General features: G+C 48.9%; 1 protein-coding gene across 17 annotated transcripts in view; it reads left to right on the plus strand.

Annotated features, from left to right (window-relative positions):
• PITPNM2 (phosphatidylinositol transfer protein membrane associated 2) overlaps nt 1–14,564 on the plus strand; it is a 159,727-nt gene that overhangs the window by 30,523 nt on the left and 114,640 nt on the right. For 16 of the 17 annotated variants that reach the window (XR_013175530.1, XM_077159680.1, XM_077159679.1 and 13 more), the window contains one exon: nt 4,305–4,400. The gene's annotated coding sequence lies outside the window, so the exon portion shown is untranslated. Of the gene's footprint in view, nt 1–4,304; nt 4,401–7,042; nt 8,491–14,564 lie in introns of those variants that run through there. The other variant, XM_077159684.1, reaches the window with a different exon arrangement.

Below are 14,564 nucleotides of genomic sequence, written 5' to 3' on the forward strand. Positions count from 1 at the left end.
ACTGGAAGTCTCCACTTCCAAGGTCTCTGAGGGTTTCCCTGCTGCCTGTAACACTCTGGGTTTCTGGAAGAGATGCTTAGCCTCAGAGTAAAGCATCTGTTGAGAAAGCAGAGAGCAAGGAAGGGGAGAGGGAGAAAGATCAAGAAGGAAAAAATCCAGCCAGTCCTTCTGAGGTGGGGCCCAAGGTGCAGGCTTTCCCTCCACCCGTGGGAGTGCAGGATCCGGGGTGGTTGGAAGGGCAGCGGGGCTTCTCTCCGAAGGGCCTAGAGCCCCCCAGAGCAGGTGAGGATACAGTTCCAGCTTCCAACTGCCCCAGAGCACAAGCCAGATCTTGCACAGGGGTCTCGCATGTTTGTGACCGTGGCAGGGAGTGCCCACTTCCGTTTTACAGATGCGGAAACCAAGGATCAAGAGGTGAAGTAGCAATAAAATTTATAGCAACAGCAAACATTGAGCACTTACTGTGTGTCACCCATGGTGCCAAGCCCTTGTCTTCATTAGCTAATTGAGTCTTCACAGCAGTTCTCTGAAGTAGGTTCTAGTCTCATCACTCTCTGACAGATAAGTAAACTGAGCCCAGAAAGAGAAGGCAGCTTGCTCCAGGCCACCTGCCTCCAAGGCCCAGCCCCAGGACCCAGGCTGTCTCCGCTCATTGCCGATTTTGGTCTGTTTGGGTTGCCAAGTTTCTTTCTTCGCAAGGGGTCTGTAAACAAAACTGACTGTATATGACTGACCTGCCCTGGAAGGACTTCCCAGAATCTGGTGCTTGCCTGGGGAGAGGAATGGGTGCTGGGGAACAGGGGTGAGAAAAACTCTCACTCTGTACCCCTTTTATCTTTTGATATTTGAGTATTTTGAAAAATGTATACATGTTACCTGTTCTAATTAAGCAAAATTATTTAAATGAAATATTAGAAATTCCTAGGTATATACCCAATAGAATTAAAAACATGTGTTCCACAGAAACTTGTATATGAATGTTCATAGCAGTGTTGTTCACAATTGCCAAAAAGTGGAAAGTATCCAAGTGTCCATCAGTAGAAGGGTGGATAAACAAAATGTGGTATATCCATTTAGTGGAATAGTATTTAGCCATAAAAAGGAATGAAATTCCCGTGTATGCTACAATGTAGATGAACTTTGAAAACGTATTAAGTGAAATGAGCCAGAAACAAAAGGACAAATATTGTATGATTCCATATATATGAATAGGCAAATCCATAGAGACAAAGTAATTCGTGGTTGGCCAGGGGCTGGGAGGTGGGGGCATGGACTGGACATGGGGAGGGACTGCTAATGGGGATGGGGTTTCATTTTGGGGTGATGAAAACATTCTGGAATTAAAGAGAGGTGTTGAGTGTACAACTTTGTGAATATACTAAAAACCGCTGAATTGTACACTTTAAAACAGTGGGTTTTATGTTATGTGAATTATGTCTCAATTTTTTAAAATTGGAAACCACACCTTCAGATGGAATCAGAGGCTCTGCTGTTCTTGCCTATTGGTGATCTGGACGATTTGCTTTAGGGCCGCCTCCTGTTTGCCCTTCGACCACCCCCCACGCCCACCCCCTCATGGTGTCCCTGTCAGCAGGGGCTAGAAACAGCAGTGTTTCACTTCAGTTGCACGACCCACTCATTTGGAACTTACACTTTCAACCAGGGCCAGCTTGAGACATGTGGACGTCTGGGCAAGCCAGTAATTTGGCGCTCCATCAAACTGGTATTCTTTAAGTGTTTGTTTGACATTTATTTAGTGGGGAGGAGGAGAGGCTGATATTCTATTAATAGAAATCGTATAGGGAAACAGATTCACTTACTAATTCACTTCCACTGACTGAAACAGAGTGAGGGATCTAAAAAATTTTCAGGAAAGCAATTCTGACTCCTCTGTTGTTCTGGTCTCCTAAGTTTTTGTTTTTGTTTTCTCCTTCTTAATTTTTATCCTGAAATTCCCCAAATCACTCAAGAAGCGTATTACTAACTTAAATTTCAAATATAAGGGATAAAATATTTCCTTTTTCTTCCTAGTATATAACACAGTATTATTGGATTTCCAAACTCCTGAGAACCTGGACTGCAGTGTGCATGGAAAAAATATGTGACAGATCCCAATGAGAAATTGTGTTTTGCTTTGATTTGTGATTTCCCCTCTAGGGCACTCTGTTTTGGAGGGTGTGGGCTGATTTACTTTTCACCATTTCCATAGAGGTGAGGGTTATGGGAAGATTACTGAGTTAACTGGCATCATTAGATGAAGGTGATGGCTGTACAGCTTTGTGAATCAATGAAATATCCTAATATGCAAAACATGTCTATTTCATTCCATTGATGCCCCACCCCAGAGGTCTGTTCTCCAAGTAGCAAGCTGCTTGTCAGGCCTGTGCCCTAACCTGGTCTTGCAGTCCCTTTTTTTTTTTTTTTAACCACTACTTATTATTAATTTTTTTAAACATCCATATGTGAGGTATAATTTTATATACTGTACAGTTCGCCCAGGGTAAGTATACAATTCAGTGCTTTTCAGTAGATTTATGAAGTCGTGCTATCATCCCCACAGTCCACTTCCAGCACTGCTGAGGCTCCCTGGGGCCGTGCCATTAGTCGCTGGTCCAGCCGCCTGACCCCCGGCCTGGCTGACCAGTGATGGCCCCCACAGAAGCCCCCTTTCCGGACACGCCCCACGCATGTGCTCATACACCGTGTATGAGTCCAGTGTCCCCCCACCCCCAGCACAGCGGGTTCAAGATTTCCCCACGTTGTTCCTGCGTCAGTCGTCCGTGCCTTCCATTGCTGGGTCGTATTCCACTGCATAAAGCACCTTTTGTTCATCTCGTCACCGTAGACACCTGGACCTGCACTCACATTTTTGAACTTCAAATGCTTTTTTGTCATAAAAATCGTTTTTCTGCCATGCATCTCTCTGGTTTTTGTGAGCGCCTTTCCCCCAGAGGTGCTCTGAATCTACTCTGCTGCTATGAGTCATAGCTGACCTCGTCCCCACAGAGAGGCACTGCAGGCATGGAATCAGGCTTGCCTGCAGAATCCGGTTCACTCAGTTACCTTGGCAAATCTTTACCCTCTAAACGGGTTTCCTTATCTACAAACCAGGGGAGCAGCGCTGACCTCAGGGGGTTGCTGGGAAGATGTGATGAAAGCCCTGGAGATCTGTGCCAGGCAGTGCAGGCTGAGCGCGGGGCGCAGATGCTGCGGGGTTGGGGAGTGCAGAGGTGGGGAGCTGGGCCAGGGACCAGCGGGAAGGGGGTGGCAGGGGCGTGGGGGCGTGAAAAGCTGGTTTCATTGCTTGCAGCTTCCGCTCCCATTGCCGTGACTTCTCTTTACCTGCCCAGGTGGGTTCCCTCCGTCCTCGGGACTCCAGGAGCTGCTGGGTGTGTGGCTCACTTGGCATTTTAGCCCTCTTTTCCTGGTGGCAGGTCTTTGCTGTCGTCCTGAGCCGCCATTAAATTCCCCTCTTAATTTACTTATGCATCTGTCAAGGCTGCTTGCCCTCCATGGGCCCAGGCTGGGGTTTGAGGAGCTCCTGCTTCTGGCCTCACCCATGGGGTGTGACTTCTCTATCGTGGGGTGTTGGTTCCTGGAGCAATCACATGGGGTGCCCAACCTGCAGGGGAGCCACCCTCTGACCCGCTGCCCCCCTCTGGGCACAGGTACCGGATGCTTGTAAATGTGTCAGGCAAACAAAAAGGGCAGCCGGGCAGCTGCTGCCTGAGGGGTTGTCACCTGTCCCCTGGGAGCCTTGGGCCGGCTGGCAGCTTTAGGGGTGCCCATGAATTTCTGTGATGGACGGGCTAAAGTCACCTGCATCTCCCCACACCAGTGGCCGTGACCCCACCTAGGGGCTTGGTACCTCTTGAATTTGACTGGCCTTCAGGGCTGCTGCCCCTGCTTTTCTGTCTGCTTTCTCTAGTTTCTGTCCTCCTGTCACCAGAGGGGCTCATAGGTGCAGAGCCTCAGGTTTAGGAAGGAACACACCAAGCCAGGCTTCTGAGATAAAGTTTGCACACAATATTGGGATGGATTGGGAGGGGTCCTGGCTCCTTGAGCACTTTTCCTGAGTCACCAATTCCAAGTCAGTAAGCTTGCTATATAAACGCACCCTGGGCTGGGTCACCTTGTAAACTGGAGACTGGGCAAGTTGAGTCCTGTTGAGTCCTTTTGGTGCCTCTGGATTTTCAGACTCTGGTGTTGCTTAGGACTGGGCTTCGTGGGGTTCCCAGTGAGAGTCCAAGTGGACAGTGAGAGTCCCCTGTCTGACCCTGTCCCCTCTGTACTTCTCCCTGCAGGATGCGAGCACGTGCGGCCGGGCTCCCCACGCCTCCTGACCCACCCAACCTCTCACGTAGGGATGTTCATGGAGCCTGCTCAGATACCTTCTCAAGGTAAGGATGGCCGCCTTCAGGGAAGCCACCCCTGCCTTTGAGGTTTGGGGGTTCAGGGACTTTGCTGCCATTTCCGTCTTCCCTTTACAATCTGATTAATATGGTGAAAATCATATTTATCTACTATGACTCTTGCAAATATTGCAAATATTGCCTTCTTAGAACATGAGGACTGATGTTCTGTCTCTGGTTGTTCTAGATGCCAGATGCAATAAAAAGAAAAATTCCTTGGAGGTCCCTGAGGCCCTAGGCTGTTATTCTTCTGTTCAGGGGGACCCCTGGGGGAGGGCTCTTTTCTGTGACTCAGCCTGGCCTTCCCCTACCCCCACAACCTGGACTGGGCAGGAGATTTTCTTTGAAGATGGCAGCTCCTTCCAAGACCCTTGGGAATCTTGGCCCCTCGACTCTGTCCCCTGCAGCTTCCGACAAGTGTGAGCTAATAACACAAAACAACCATGCATGTGCACCAGCTCCCTTTCACTTTGGGGTACCCCAAGTACCCTCCCACAGAAGAGAAGCCGAGGTTTGGGAGGGGGTCCTGGGCAGCATCAGAACTAGAAATGGAACCTCCCTGGCTTAGCTCTTTCCTCTCCTTCAATGACAATCTCAAGTCTTCCCTTACGCTCTCTTCCTGACCCCCATTCATGCCAAGGCCTTTGGCCAGGAAAATAGGAGGAGAAACCATTTTTCCTTTTATTTACCTAAACTCGATGAGCCCCTCTCCCTATATACTTAATCTGCTAGTTGAAGCTTGGGCAAGGGCAGGAGGACATCCACTCCATCTGGAGAGGCCAGTGTCCCAGGAGAGGGGTGGGAACCTCAGGACTGGGCTCTGGGGGCACATGCAGTACCTGCCATGTACCGCCATAACCCTGGGCAGAGGATGCCATGATTCCTGTTTTACATGAGGGATGTGGTCAGACTGAGAGATGGCAAATGTTTTGCCCAAGGCCACACAGCTCCTGAGTGTAAAAGTGGAGCTGCAGCCCAGATCCTGAGACTGAGAAGCCAGCAGCATGCTTTCCCAACTCTGGCCCTGTGCTCCACCTCTCCTCACCCTCTCGGTGCCCCCTCCCCATGTAGAGCCCCTGGTTCTGCTCCAGGCTCAATACTTACTTGCTGCCTGGCCCCAGATGGGTCAGCTCCCTTCTCTGAGTCTTCTCTCCTCGTGGGGAAACTGGCACTTGGGTAACAAGGCCTGTGGAACCCTCTCCAGCTCAGCAATAAACTGTGCCCCCTGTCTCCTCTGTGTTCCCCTCGTCTCTGTGTTTCCAGCTAGGTGCTGTGGGTTCCCTAATTGCTCATTCTTTTCTGCAGTGAAAAGGCCTCCATGTGCAGGAGAGAGTGAATTGTTGTTTGCTTTGTGTTTTCATTTTTCTTTAAACTCATTTTCCAAGGTGTCTCAGTAGCGTGCTTGAGGGGACCACACAGTAGACCTAGCCATAACTCCGCCTCTCCAGCTGTCCCTCAAACTCTCTGGGACTGGGGTACGGGGACCCCATGATTGTCAGTAGACTTGGTCACAGCTCTCACATCATCTCTCTCTGCTCTAAGGACTCTGTCTGCTGAGACACTTGGCTTTTACAGGAAAGGCGTTCTTTTCTTTCTGAAAACTTGCATTCCAGGTTTCAGTGGTTTTACAAAGCCCACCTTGTCCGAAGGTCCTTGCTTAGACCCAGAATACTCTCAGGGACGCCTCTGTTTCATTCGTGTGTTCGACATATTTTTTGTGTTCTCCACGTCTATGAGGCATTTAACCAGGTGCCAGGGATGCAGTGTTAGACAAGACAGCCAGAAGCCATGCCCACCGGAAGGTCACATTTTGTGTGGCCTGGACAGCCACTTGGTGCTTGGTTCTCCTGCTCCAGAGTCCTGAGGTTCCCCTGCTCCCCTCCACTGCCAGATTCCTGTTTTCTCTTCAGAGCCTCCCTTTCCCTTTTTTTCCTTTTTTGGTATAGTCCCCATCAACTTAGCCTCTCCTTCCTTTGTTCACAGTACACTGCTTGTACTTCTGATAGTATTTGCCTTGAAATATTTGTGCCTTACCCATTATTAGCCTGAAACCTTTAATAGAGGAAATTTGCCTTTGTTGAAACCCAGGAGGAGAGAGAGTTGGTATCACTTGTCGGAGGTGCCCCAGTCACTGGCTCTCTCCAGTATATGCCCCCGAAACAGGCTGCCCCTGGCACGCCTCTGAGCTTCTGGAGTTCTAGCTATGATGGGGACCACCCCACCCTGGAGAGTGAGAGGTGGGAGTGGAGAGAGGCCAGCCCTTTGGAAGGGCAGCCAAAGAAAATGTGACATCTCCTCCTTCCCTCCTCTGAGTTGGGGGGGGGAAGGCCTGAGGAAAGAAAGTGCCTCAGGGACAAGGTTTATTTTTAGAGAAGCTCCTTGCTCCTAAGGAAGCTGAGCCCTTCCTTCCAGAAAGCAGGGGTGGGCTGGCTGGAGGGCAGGGGCTTTACTGCACAACCCACTGGTCTCTGCATTTACTTGCTCCGGAGGCAAGGGACAGCACAGAGCTAGTCTGTAAGGGTGTTTGCACTCTGGCTGCCCAGCAGAGTGTGAGCAGGGTTGATATATTGCTCAACCCTGGGGGTCCTTGATGGTGGGGGCGGGGGCAGGGGGGCATCATCACTTCCTTCCTGGGGCCCCAGCTGCTGCAGGGGAGGGTAGCTTCCTGCCATTGTCTCCGTGACAGGCCTCACCAAGGTCACTGTTCCTTCCTAAACCTGAGGCTCTGCACCTATGAGCCCCTCTGGTGACAGGAGGACAGAAACTAGAGAAAGCAGACAGAAAAGCAGGGGCAGCAGCCCTGAAGGCCAGTCAAATTCAAGAGGTACCAAGCCCCTAGGTGGGGTCACGGCCACTGGTGTGGGGAGATGCAGGTGACTTTAGCCCGTCCATCACAGAAATTCATGGGCACCCCTAAAGCTGAGGACATGGGCAGGACCTCAGGCCATAGCAGACCCCCTCTTTCCTGGCCGCTGAAGGGCATTTCTTTTCCACCTGTGCATCTTCGCCCTCAGGCCGGCACCCTCCTTCCCTTCCAGATCAGAGGTTTTAGGCCTGTGAGAAGCAGCCAGTTTCCTGCTGAGCCCGGAAGAGGGCGCTGTGCTGAGGGTTGGGGAGAGAGCTATGCAGGCTGCCTCCTGCGTGCGGCCCAGGCTCACCAGCTCTGGGCTGGCCCAGTGCCCTCATTGTCCACTCCAAACTTCTCCTGGCTCAGTTTTTTTCCTTAGGTGATACTGTGATGCACGCACGTGCACACTCACACCACTGCTCTGGAGGACTTGGAGCAAAACCTGGAAAAGGCTCTCCCTTCTTCACATGCTCCCAGGGCTTCCCCTCCACTGTTCAAATGCCCAGCAGAGGTGCTGGCCCTTTTAGCCTCTTATTCTTCGTGTTCTCCACAGCCTCTGCTTCCCCTGTCCCAGTTTGCCTGTTTGCTTAGCTGGGACACGTCTTCTAGAGAATGCACTTGTTTTCAACAGTGGGGGCTGCAGGGAGGCAGACATTTCTCGGTTTGCTCCTGCCAGTGTTCTCAGGCTGTTATGGAGATTCACAGCGGAGGAGTGCTCACCTCGGCATTGGCAGGGCCAGGGGCAGAAGCTGGCCCTTTGCTGGTTCTTGCGAGGAACCCCCTTCTCACTGCCTTCCTACTCCCTTTTCTTCCCATCTCTGTCTTCCTTTGGTTTTTGTAATGAGCTCCTGCTCCTTCTCATTTCCTGTGCTTTCCCAGATTGGCGCGCTGGCACCTAGAGGAGCCTGCAGCGTGTGGCCTTATCTTGCCTGGCAAGGAGGCACCTTGAAGCATTTGCTCATCAGCTGACCCTCAAGCCTCCTGGTCACCAGGCACAGTCAGCAGATGTTCTCTGAGTCCCTGTCCTCTGTGTCATTTCCTTGCTTTGTTCCTTTGCATGCTCCTGGAGAAGCAAACTCTGCCTAAAATAATCACTCTTTTTCCTGGAGACAATGTCCAGGGCTTGGAATTCTCCAAGGTATTCCTGATAGGACTCCATTCAAGTTGGGAGTTGTACAGCTTGAGACCGTCCATCTTAGCAGCGTGGTCTGCCCCACAGAGGATCAAAAGGTATTCACTGAGCAAATATTTAGTGACTACTTATTATTTTAGGAGCTGGGTATGAAGAAGTAGTAAAATATTTTAAAATTCTAACCCTCTTGGATCTTACATTCTAGAGGGGGTAGATACCCAGTAAATAGGTAAGCAGGTGAATGTGTAAGTATGTTAGGTGGTGAGCAAAGCTAAATATATGGGGAGGGATGGCCTCCCAAGAAGGGGACATTTGAGAAAAGGCCTGAAGGAGGCACGAGGGCCATGAGGTTTTCTGGGGACAGAGCATTCCAGGCAGAGAAAGAAGCCTGTGCAAAAGCCCTGAGACTGGACCCATCTGTGGTGTTCAAGGACCTGATGTGGGTGAGAGGAGGAGGTCAGAGAAGTAATGAGGGCCTGGATTGAGCAGGGCCTTGTCGATCATGTCAGACTTCCACCTTGACTCTGAGTGTGTCATGGAGTCACTGAAGTGTTTTGAGTGAAGGAGAACGGGATCTACCTTGTGTTTTCAAAGGATGCTTTTGGCTGCTGTGTTGAGCACAGACAGTAGGGATCAAGGGAAGAAGCAGGGAGAGCAACGAGGAGACAGTTGCAGTGGCAAGAGGTGTGTGGTTCTTAGGCCAGGTGGCGGTAGCAGAGGTGGTGGGAGTGCTGGGCTCCAGATGTGCTTTCAGGATAGAGCCTATAGAAATCACTGAGGGATTGGACAGTGTCTGCTATGTGGACTTCTAAAGGGAGGCACTGATGGACTTGGAGGAACCCAAAATATCATCTTGTCCAAACTTTTATTTAACCTATCAGGAAACTCATGCCCATTAAAGGAAGTTACTTGTGTAAGTCACCAGCAAGGTGATTAGAGGCAGACCTGGGATTTGGGTGTTTGGACTCCAAGTCAGTTGTTTTTGTAGCTGAACCAATGGATGATTCCAGGGCAGAGATCTGCAGGTTTGAGGGTCCAAGGGAAGAAGCACTGGCTATAGACTCCTACAGGTGAGCAATGGGATTCTGACAGAGGCCTCCACTGATGGCAGAAGCCCAGGGACTTGTAAGCTGAGGATTCTTGCTCTGGGCCTTTAGCAGCTCTCTCTGAGCTAGTGCTTTGACATCAGTTGGGTTGGACCTCGAGATTGCTTCATTTAAGGTCTTTGGCAGATCAAAGTTGATGCTCCCCATACATTATTTAACCAACTTCTATTCAGCTTCTGCTAAGTGCCAGGCCAGAGATAAATGTTCTTTAGGAGCTAACAGTTCAGGGAAGACAGGCATGTAAGCCAAGGATGAGACTGGTAGTGGCTAATAAGGCCCCCATTTGAAGCATGCACAAGGGATGGTCTGAGCTCTGGAGATCATCGGTCTGAGGGATAGACACCAAAGCTGTTCAAGACAGCTTCTGCAGCTACCATATGCCCCAAAAGACACAAGCAAGAGGCCTATGGATACCAGGGTGGTTGTTTTAAATCCATGCTTTAGTCTCATGTAACAGAGGGTTAAGGAAGGCTGATAGGGGCTTGGGCCCTTGCTGCCCTAGAGCTGTGTCACCAAGAATGGGTTTCAATTAAACCGTGAGGACCCACACATAACTGGGTCTGACTTTCTGGCACACACCCGGAGGCAGCCTTGCCTTGCGTTGAGATGACCTCCTATGTAGGAAGATGGGGGTTGGTGACTTTGTTTTCAGATTACAAGGCTTCTTTAAGGTCACTCATGGCCAATGGGGTAGAAAATGAGCCTGTAAAGTCTCCAGGGTGGCATGAAAAGAACTCAGTGTCTGTCTTTAGACTCCTCATGGTGAAAGTTGCCTAGAAAAGGTGAAGAAAGCAGTTCAGAGCAGTTGAATCCATAGGCTAAAAGAAAAAAATTCCAGTTTGGTTTTTCTTTCAGCCTTTTGACTTGGTCTGTCGCATCACAATAAATGAACTAATGAGGAATGATGACTTGAAATGACTCCCATGGATTGATTTATGGCTGTCTCCAGACAACATTCTGGGCTGCCCCTCTGCCCTGTTGTCGCCTGGAGAGTACACTCAGAATGTGTCCAGGATGCACTGAGAATGTGGTCCTCAGAGGTGAAGAGGTCAGGGCTGGACTGAGAGTGTGAGGGAGGAGGTGGGGCTGGACTCAGGTGGGGTGAGCCCTTTGTCCTTGGGGCCAGAGGGGCTTTAGTGCATGACTACAGCGAGGAACTCCCAGCATCCCTGCAGTGCTCCCTGGGGTTCCTTGTGATGGCTCTTAGGCTTAGACCCCTTCTCTTGGACAACCGGGCTGGGCCCCATGCCTGGGGCCCCCACATATGGTGCTGTGTGGCAGGATTTGCATCTCCCCTATTTGCTTCTTGGTTTCTCCAATGAAAAGGAGTTTGCTGGCTTGTTCCTACCCCATTGGAGCATGCTCTGTGGGAGGTTGGCCAGGGGTAAGTTCCCAGAAGGAAGAAATGACTCATAGCACATATTAAGCACCTTCTATGTGCCTGAGCTCCTCTGGGCTGGAAGTGAAAATAAAAGTGGTGTTTTGCAGGGCTTGGGAAGGAGAGCCGGTTCTCTGCCTCCCTAGAGAGCAGTCTTCCCCACCAGGGCCTGAAATGTCACCTCTGTCACTTGTTCCCTTGAGTTGAGTGTTACTCTCTAGTTTTCATACAAAATATATATACTCTTGGAAAATATGTCACATTCACTTCCTGGTACTTGCTGTGGTTGCAAATGGTGCCAAGAAGCAGGATGTGTAGTGAGGTAGAGGTGAGCCTGGAGCAGGGAGGTGACACTGTAGGAGACCCTTTCCTGCCTCTGGCCTTGGCCTCTGGCCAGCCCCTTCCCTGCAGTGCACACTTCACTCCCACCACTGGGCAAGTCTGATCTCATGGACATGTTTTCTTGAGCTGTTTAAGCATTTCTGAAAGATGGCCTAGATTTGAAAAGTCTAGTACCAAAGGAAAGAGCCAATGAGAAGCCAATTGGAGTTACTGGCATATAATAATGCATGTTCGTTTCCTCCCTTTCCTATGACAAGCAGAGTCAACCAGGTTCTCGGGCCTTGCTGGGGAAGGCGGCTGTGCACTTAGCCGGTGGAGCTCTGTGATTGATGTTGGGGTGGGGTGCAGGTCACCTGGCAGGGGCTGTTTCTTTCTGTCTGTGAAGTCAAGAGGGGCTTCTGGAACCAGAGGTTGTGCAGCACAGTGCAAAGCAGGGGGTGTTTGAGGATGTACCTATCCCAGGTGGTCTGTCCTGGCCCCAGGTGTCCTGTTTGTGCCACAGAGGCAGGACCAGGACCAGCTCAAAGCAGAGTCACACAAGTGCCCAGTGCAGTAACCGTGGACACTCAGCCTCCCACTCCTCCTCCTCCCCAGGAGCAGGCAGAAGAGGCTCCCCACTCCCCCCTTCTCCCTTTCTGTCTCCCTGTCATCCCACTCCCTGCTCCCCGTCTCTCCATACTCCTGTCTCCCCTTCTGTGTCTCCCCATCTACCCTGACTCCCCCTCTGTGTCTCCCTGTCTCCCCTTTGTGTCTCCCTGTCTCTCATTCTAACCTTCAGCGTCTTCCCATCTCCCCTTTTGTGTCTCCCCATCTGCCCACCTCTCTGTCTCCCCTTCTGTGTCTCCCTACCTCCACATCCCCTCCTCCATCTCCCCATCTCCCTGACTCCCCCTCTGTGTCTGCCTGATTCCCATCTCCCCCTCTTCCCTTCCGTGTCTCCCCATTTCTCCTTCTGTCTTGTGAAGGTCAGAGGAGCTGGTGTCTGTGTGGTGCTGGGCTCCCATACCTCTGGTTTGGCATATTGTTTTAACAGCTTTGTTGAGATATAGTGCACTCACCATAGTATCACAGTCAATTTTAGAACATTTTCATCACCCCAAAAAGAAATCTCATACCCATTAGTCATTACCCTCCCTACCCCCACCCCCATCATCCTCAGTCAACCATTAATCTGCTTTCTGCCTCTGGATTTGCCTCTGGACCTTTCAAATGGCTGAACTGATACAATCTGTGTCCTTTTGTGATTGGCTTCTTTCACTTAGCATAATGATTTCAAGGTTCAGGTATGTTATAGCCTGAATCAGAACTTCATTCCTTTTTATTGATAATATTCCATTCTGTGGATAGATCCTGTTTATCCACTCATCAGTTGATGTTTATCCCCATTTCAGTTCTTTCCACCTTTTGACTATTATGAGCAGTGCTGCTATGAACATTTATGTGTAGGTTTTTGTGGGGACACGTTTCTTTTTTTAATATTTTATTGTAAACAGCAAACAGACATACATGCTTTTTTAAAAAAATTTATTTATTAATTTAAAAAATTAAGAACAAACAAAAACATTAACATATAATTCCGTTCTACATATATATTCAGTAATTCTCAATATCATCACATAGTTGCATATTCATCATTTCTTAGAACATTTGCATTAATTCAGAAAAAGAAATAAAAAGACAATAGAAAAAGAAATAAAACGAACACAGGAAAGAAAAAAAAAAGATTTTATCTACCATACCCCTTACCCCTCGCTTTCATTGATCACTAGCATTTCAAACTAAATTTATTTTAGCATTTGTTCCCCCTATTATTTATTTTTATTCCATATGTTCTCGTTTGTTGACAAGGTAGATAAAAGGAGCATCAGACACAAGGTTTTCACAATCACAGTCACATTGTGAAAGCTGTATCATTATACAATCATCTTCAAGAAACATGGCTACTAGAACACAGCTCTACATTTTCAGGCAGTTCCCTCCAGCCTCTCCATTACATCTTGAATAACAAGATGATATCTACTTAATACATAAGAATAACCTCCAGGACAACCTCTCAACTCTGTTTGGAATCTCTCAGCCATTGACACTTTATTTTGTCTCATTTCACTCTTCCTCCTTTTGGTCAAGGTTTTCTCAATCCCTTGATGCTGAGTCTCAGCTCATTCTAGGATTTCTGTCCCACGTTGCCAGAAAGGTCCACACCCCTGGGAGTCATGTCCCACGTAGACAGGGGGAGGGTGGTGAGATTGCATGTTGTGTTGGCTGGAGAGAGAGGCCACATCTGAGCAACAAAAGAGGCTCTCTTGGGGGTGACTCTTAGGCCTAAATTTTAAGTAGACTTGACCTATCCTTTGTGGGGTTAAGTTTCATATGAACAAACCCCAAGATTGGTGGCTCAGCCTATAGCTTTGGTTGTCCACACTGCTTGTGAGAATATCAAAAATTCAGCTTGGGGAAGTTGCCATACAAACATTCTTGACATGGTTACAATCAGTGGCTCACAGTATATCATATAGTAGTATATTCATCACCATTATCATTTTTTTGAACATTTGCATCTCTCCAGCAAAAGAAAGAAAAAAGAAAAAACTCATACATGCCATACCCCTTACCCCTCCCTCTCATTGACCACTAGTATTTCCATCTACTCACTTTATTTTAACCCTTGTTACCCCTATTATTTATTTCCTATGCATATTTTTTACTCATCTGTCCATGCCATAGATAAAAGGAGCTCAGACACAAGGTTTTCACAATCACGCAGTCATATTGCAAAAGCTGTATCATTATACAATCCTCTTCAAGGAACACAGCTCTACAATTTCAGGTGCTTCCCTCTAGCCACTCTAAAGCTAGAAAGGGGCTATCTATATAAGGTGTAAGAATAACCTCCAGGATAACTTCTTGACTCTGTTTGAAATCTCTCAGCCACTGACATTTTATTTTGTCTCATTTCTCTCTTCCCCCTTTCGGGCAAGAAGGTTTTCTCAATCCCTTGATGCTGAGTGCCAGCTCATCCCAGGATTTCTGTCTGTTGCCAGGGAGGTTTGCACCACTGGGAATCATGTCTCACCTAGACGGGGGAGGGCAGTGAATTTGCTTGTTGTGTTGGCTGAGAGAGAGAGGCCACATCTGAGCAACAAAAGAGATTCTCTGGGGGTGACTCTTAGGCTTAATTTTAAGTAGGCTTAGCCTATCCTTTGCAGGGATAAGTTTCATAGGGGCAAACCCCAAGATTGAGGACTCAGCCTATTGATTTGATCATCTCCGATGTGTTTTCAGTTCTCTTGGGGCTGGAGATTGGAGTAGAATTGCTGGGTTATATGGTAACTCTATTTCACTTGAG

This window comes from Tamandua tetradactyla, chromosome 5 (genome assembly GCF_023851605.1).
Source record: "Tamandua tetradactyla isolate mTamTet1 chromosome 5, mTamTet1.pri, whole genome shotgun sequence".
NCBI classification, from domain to species: Eukaryota; Metazoa; Chordata; class Mammalia; order Pilosa; family Myrmecophagidae; genus Tamandua; species Tamandua tetradactyla.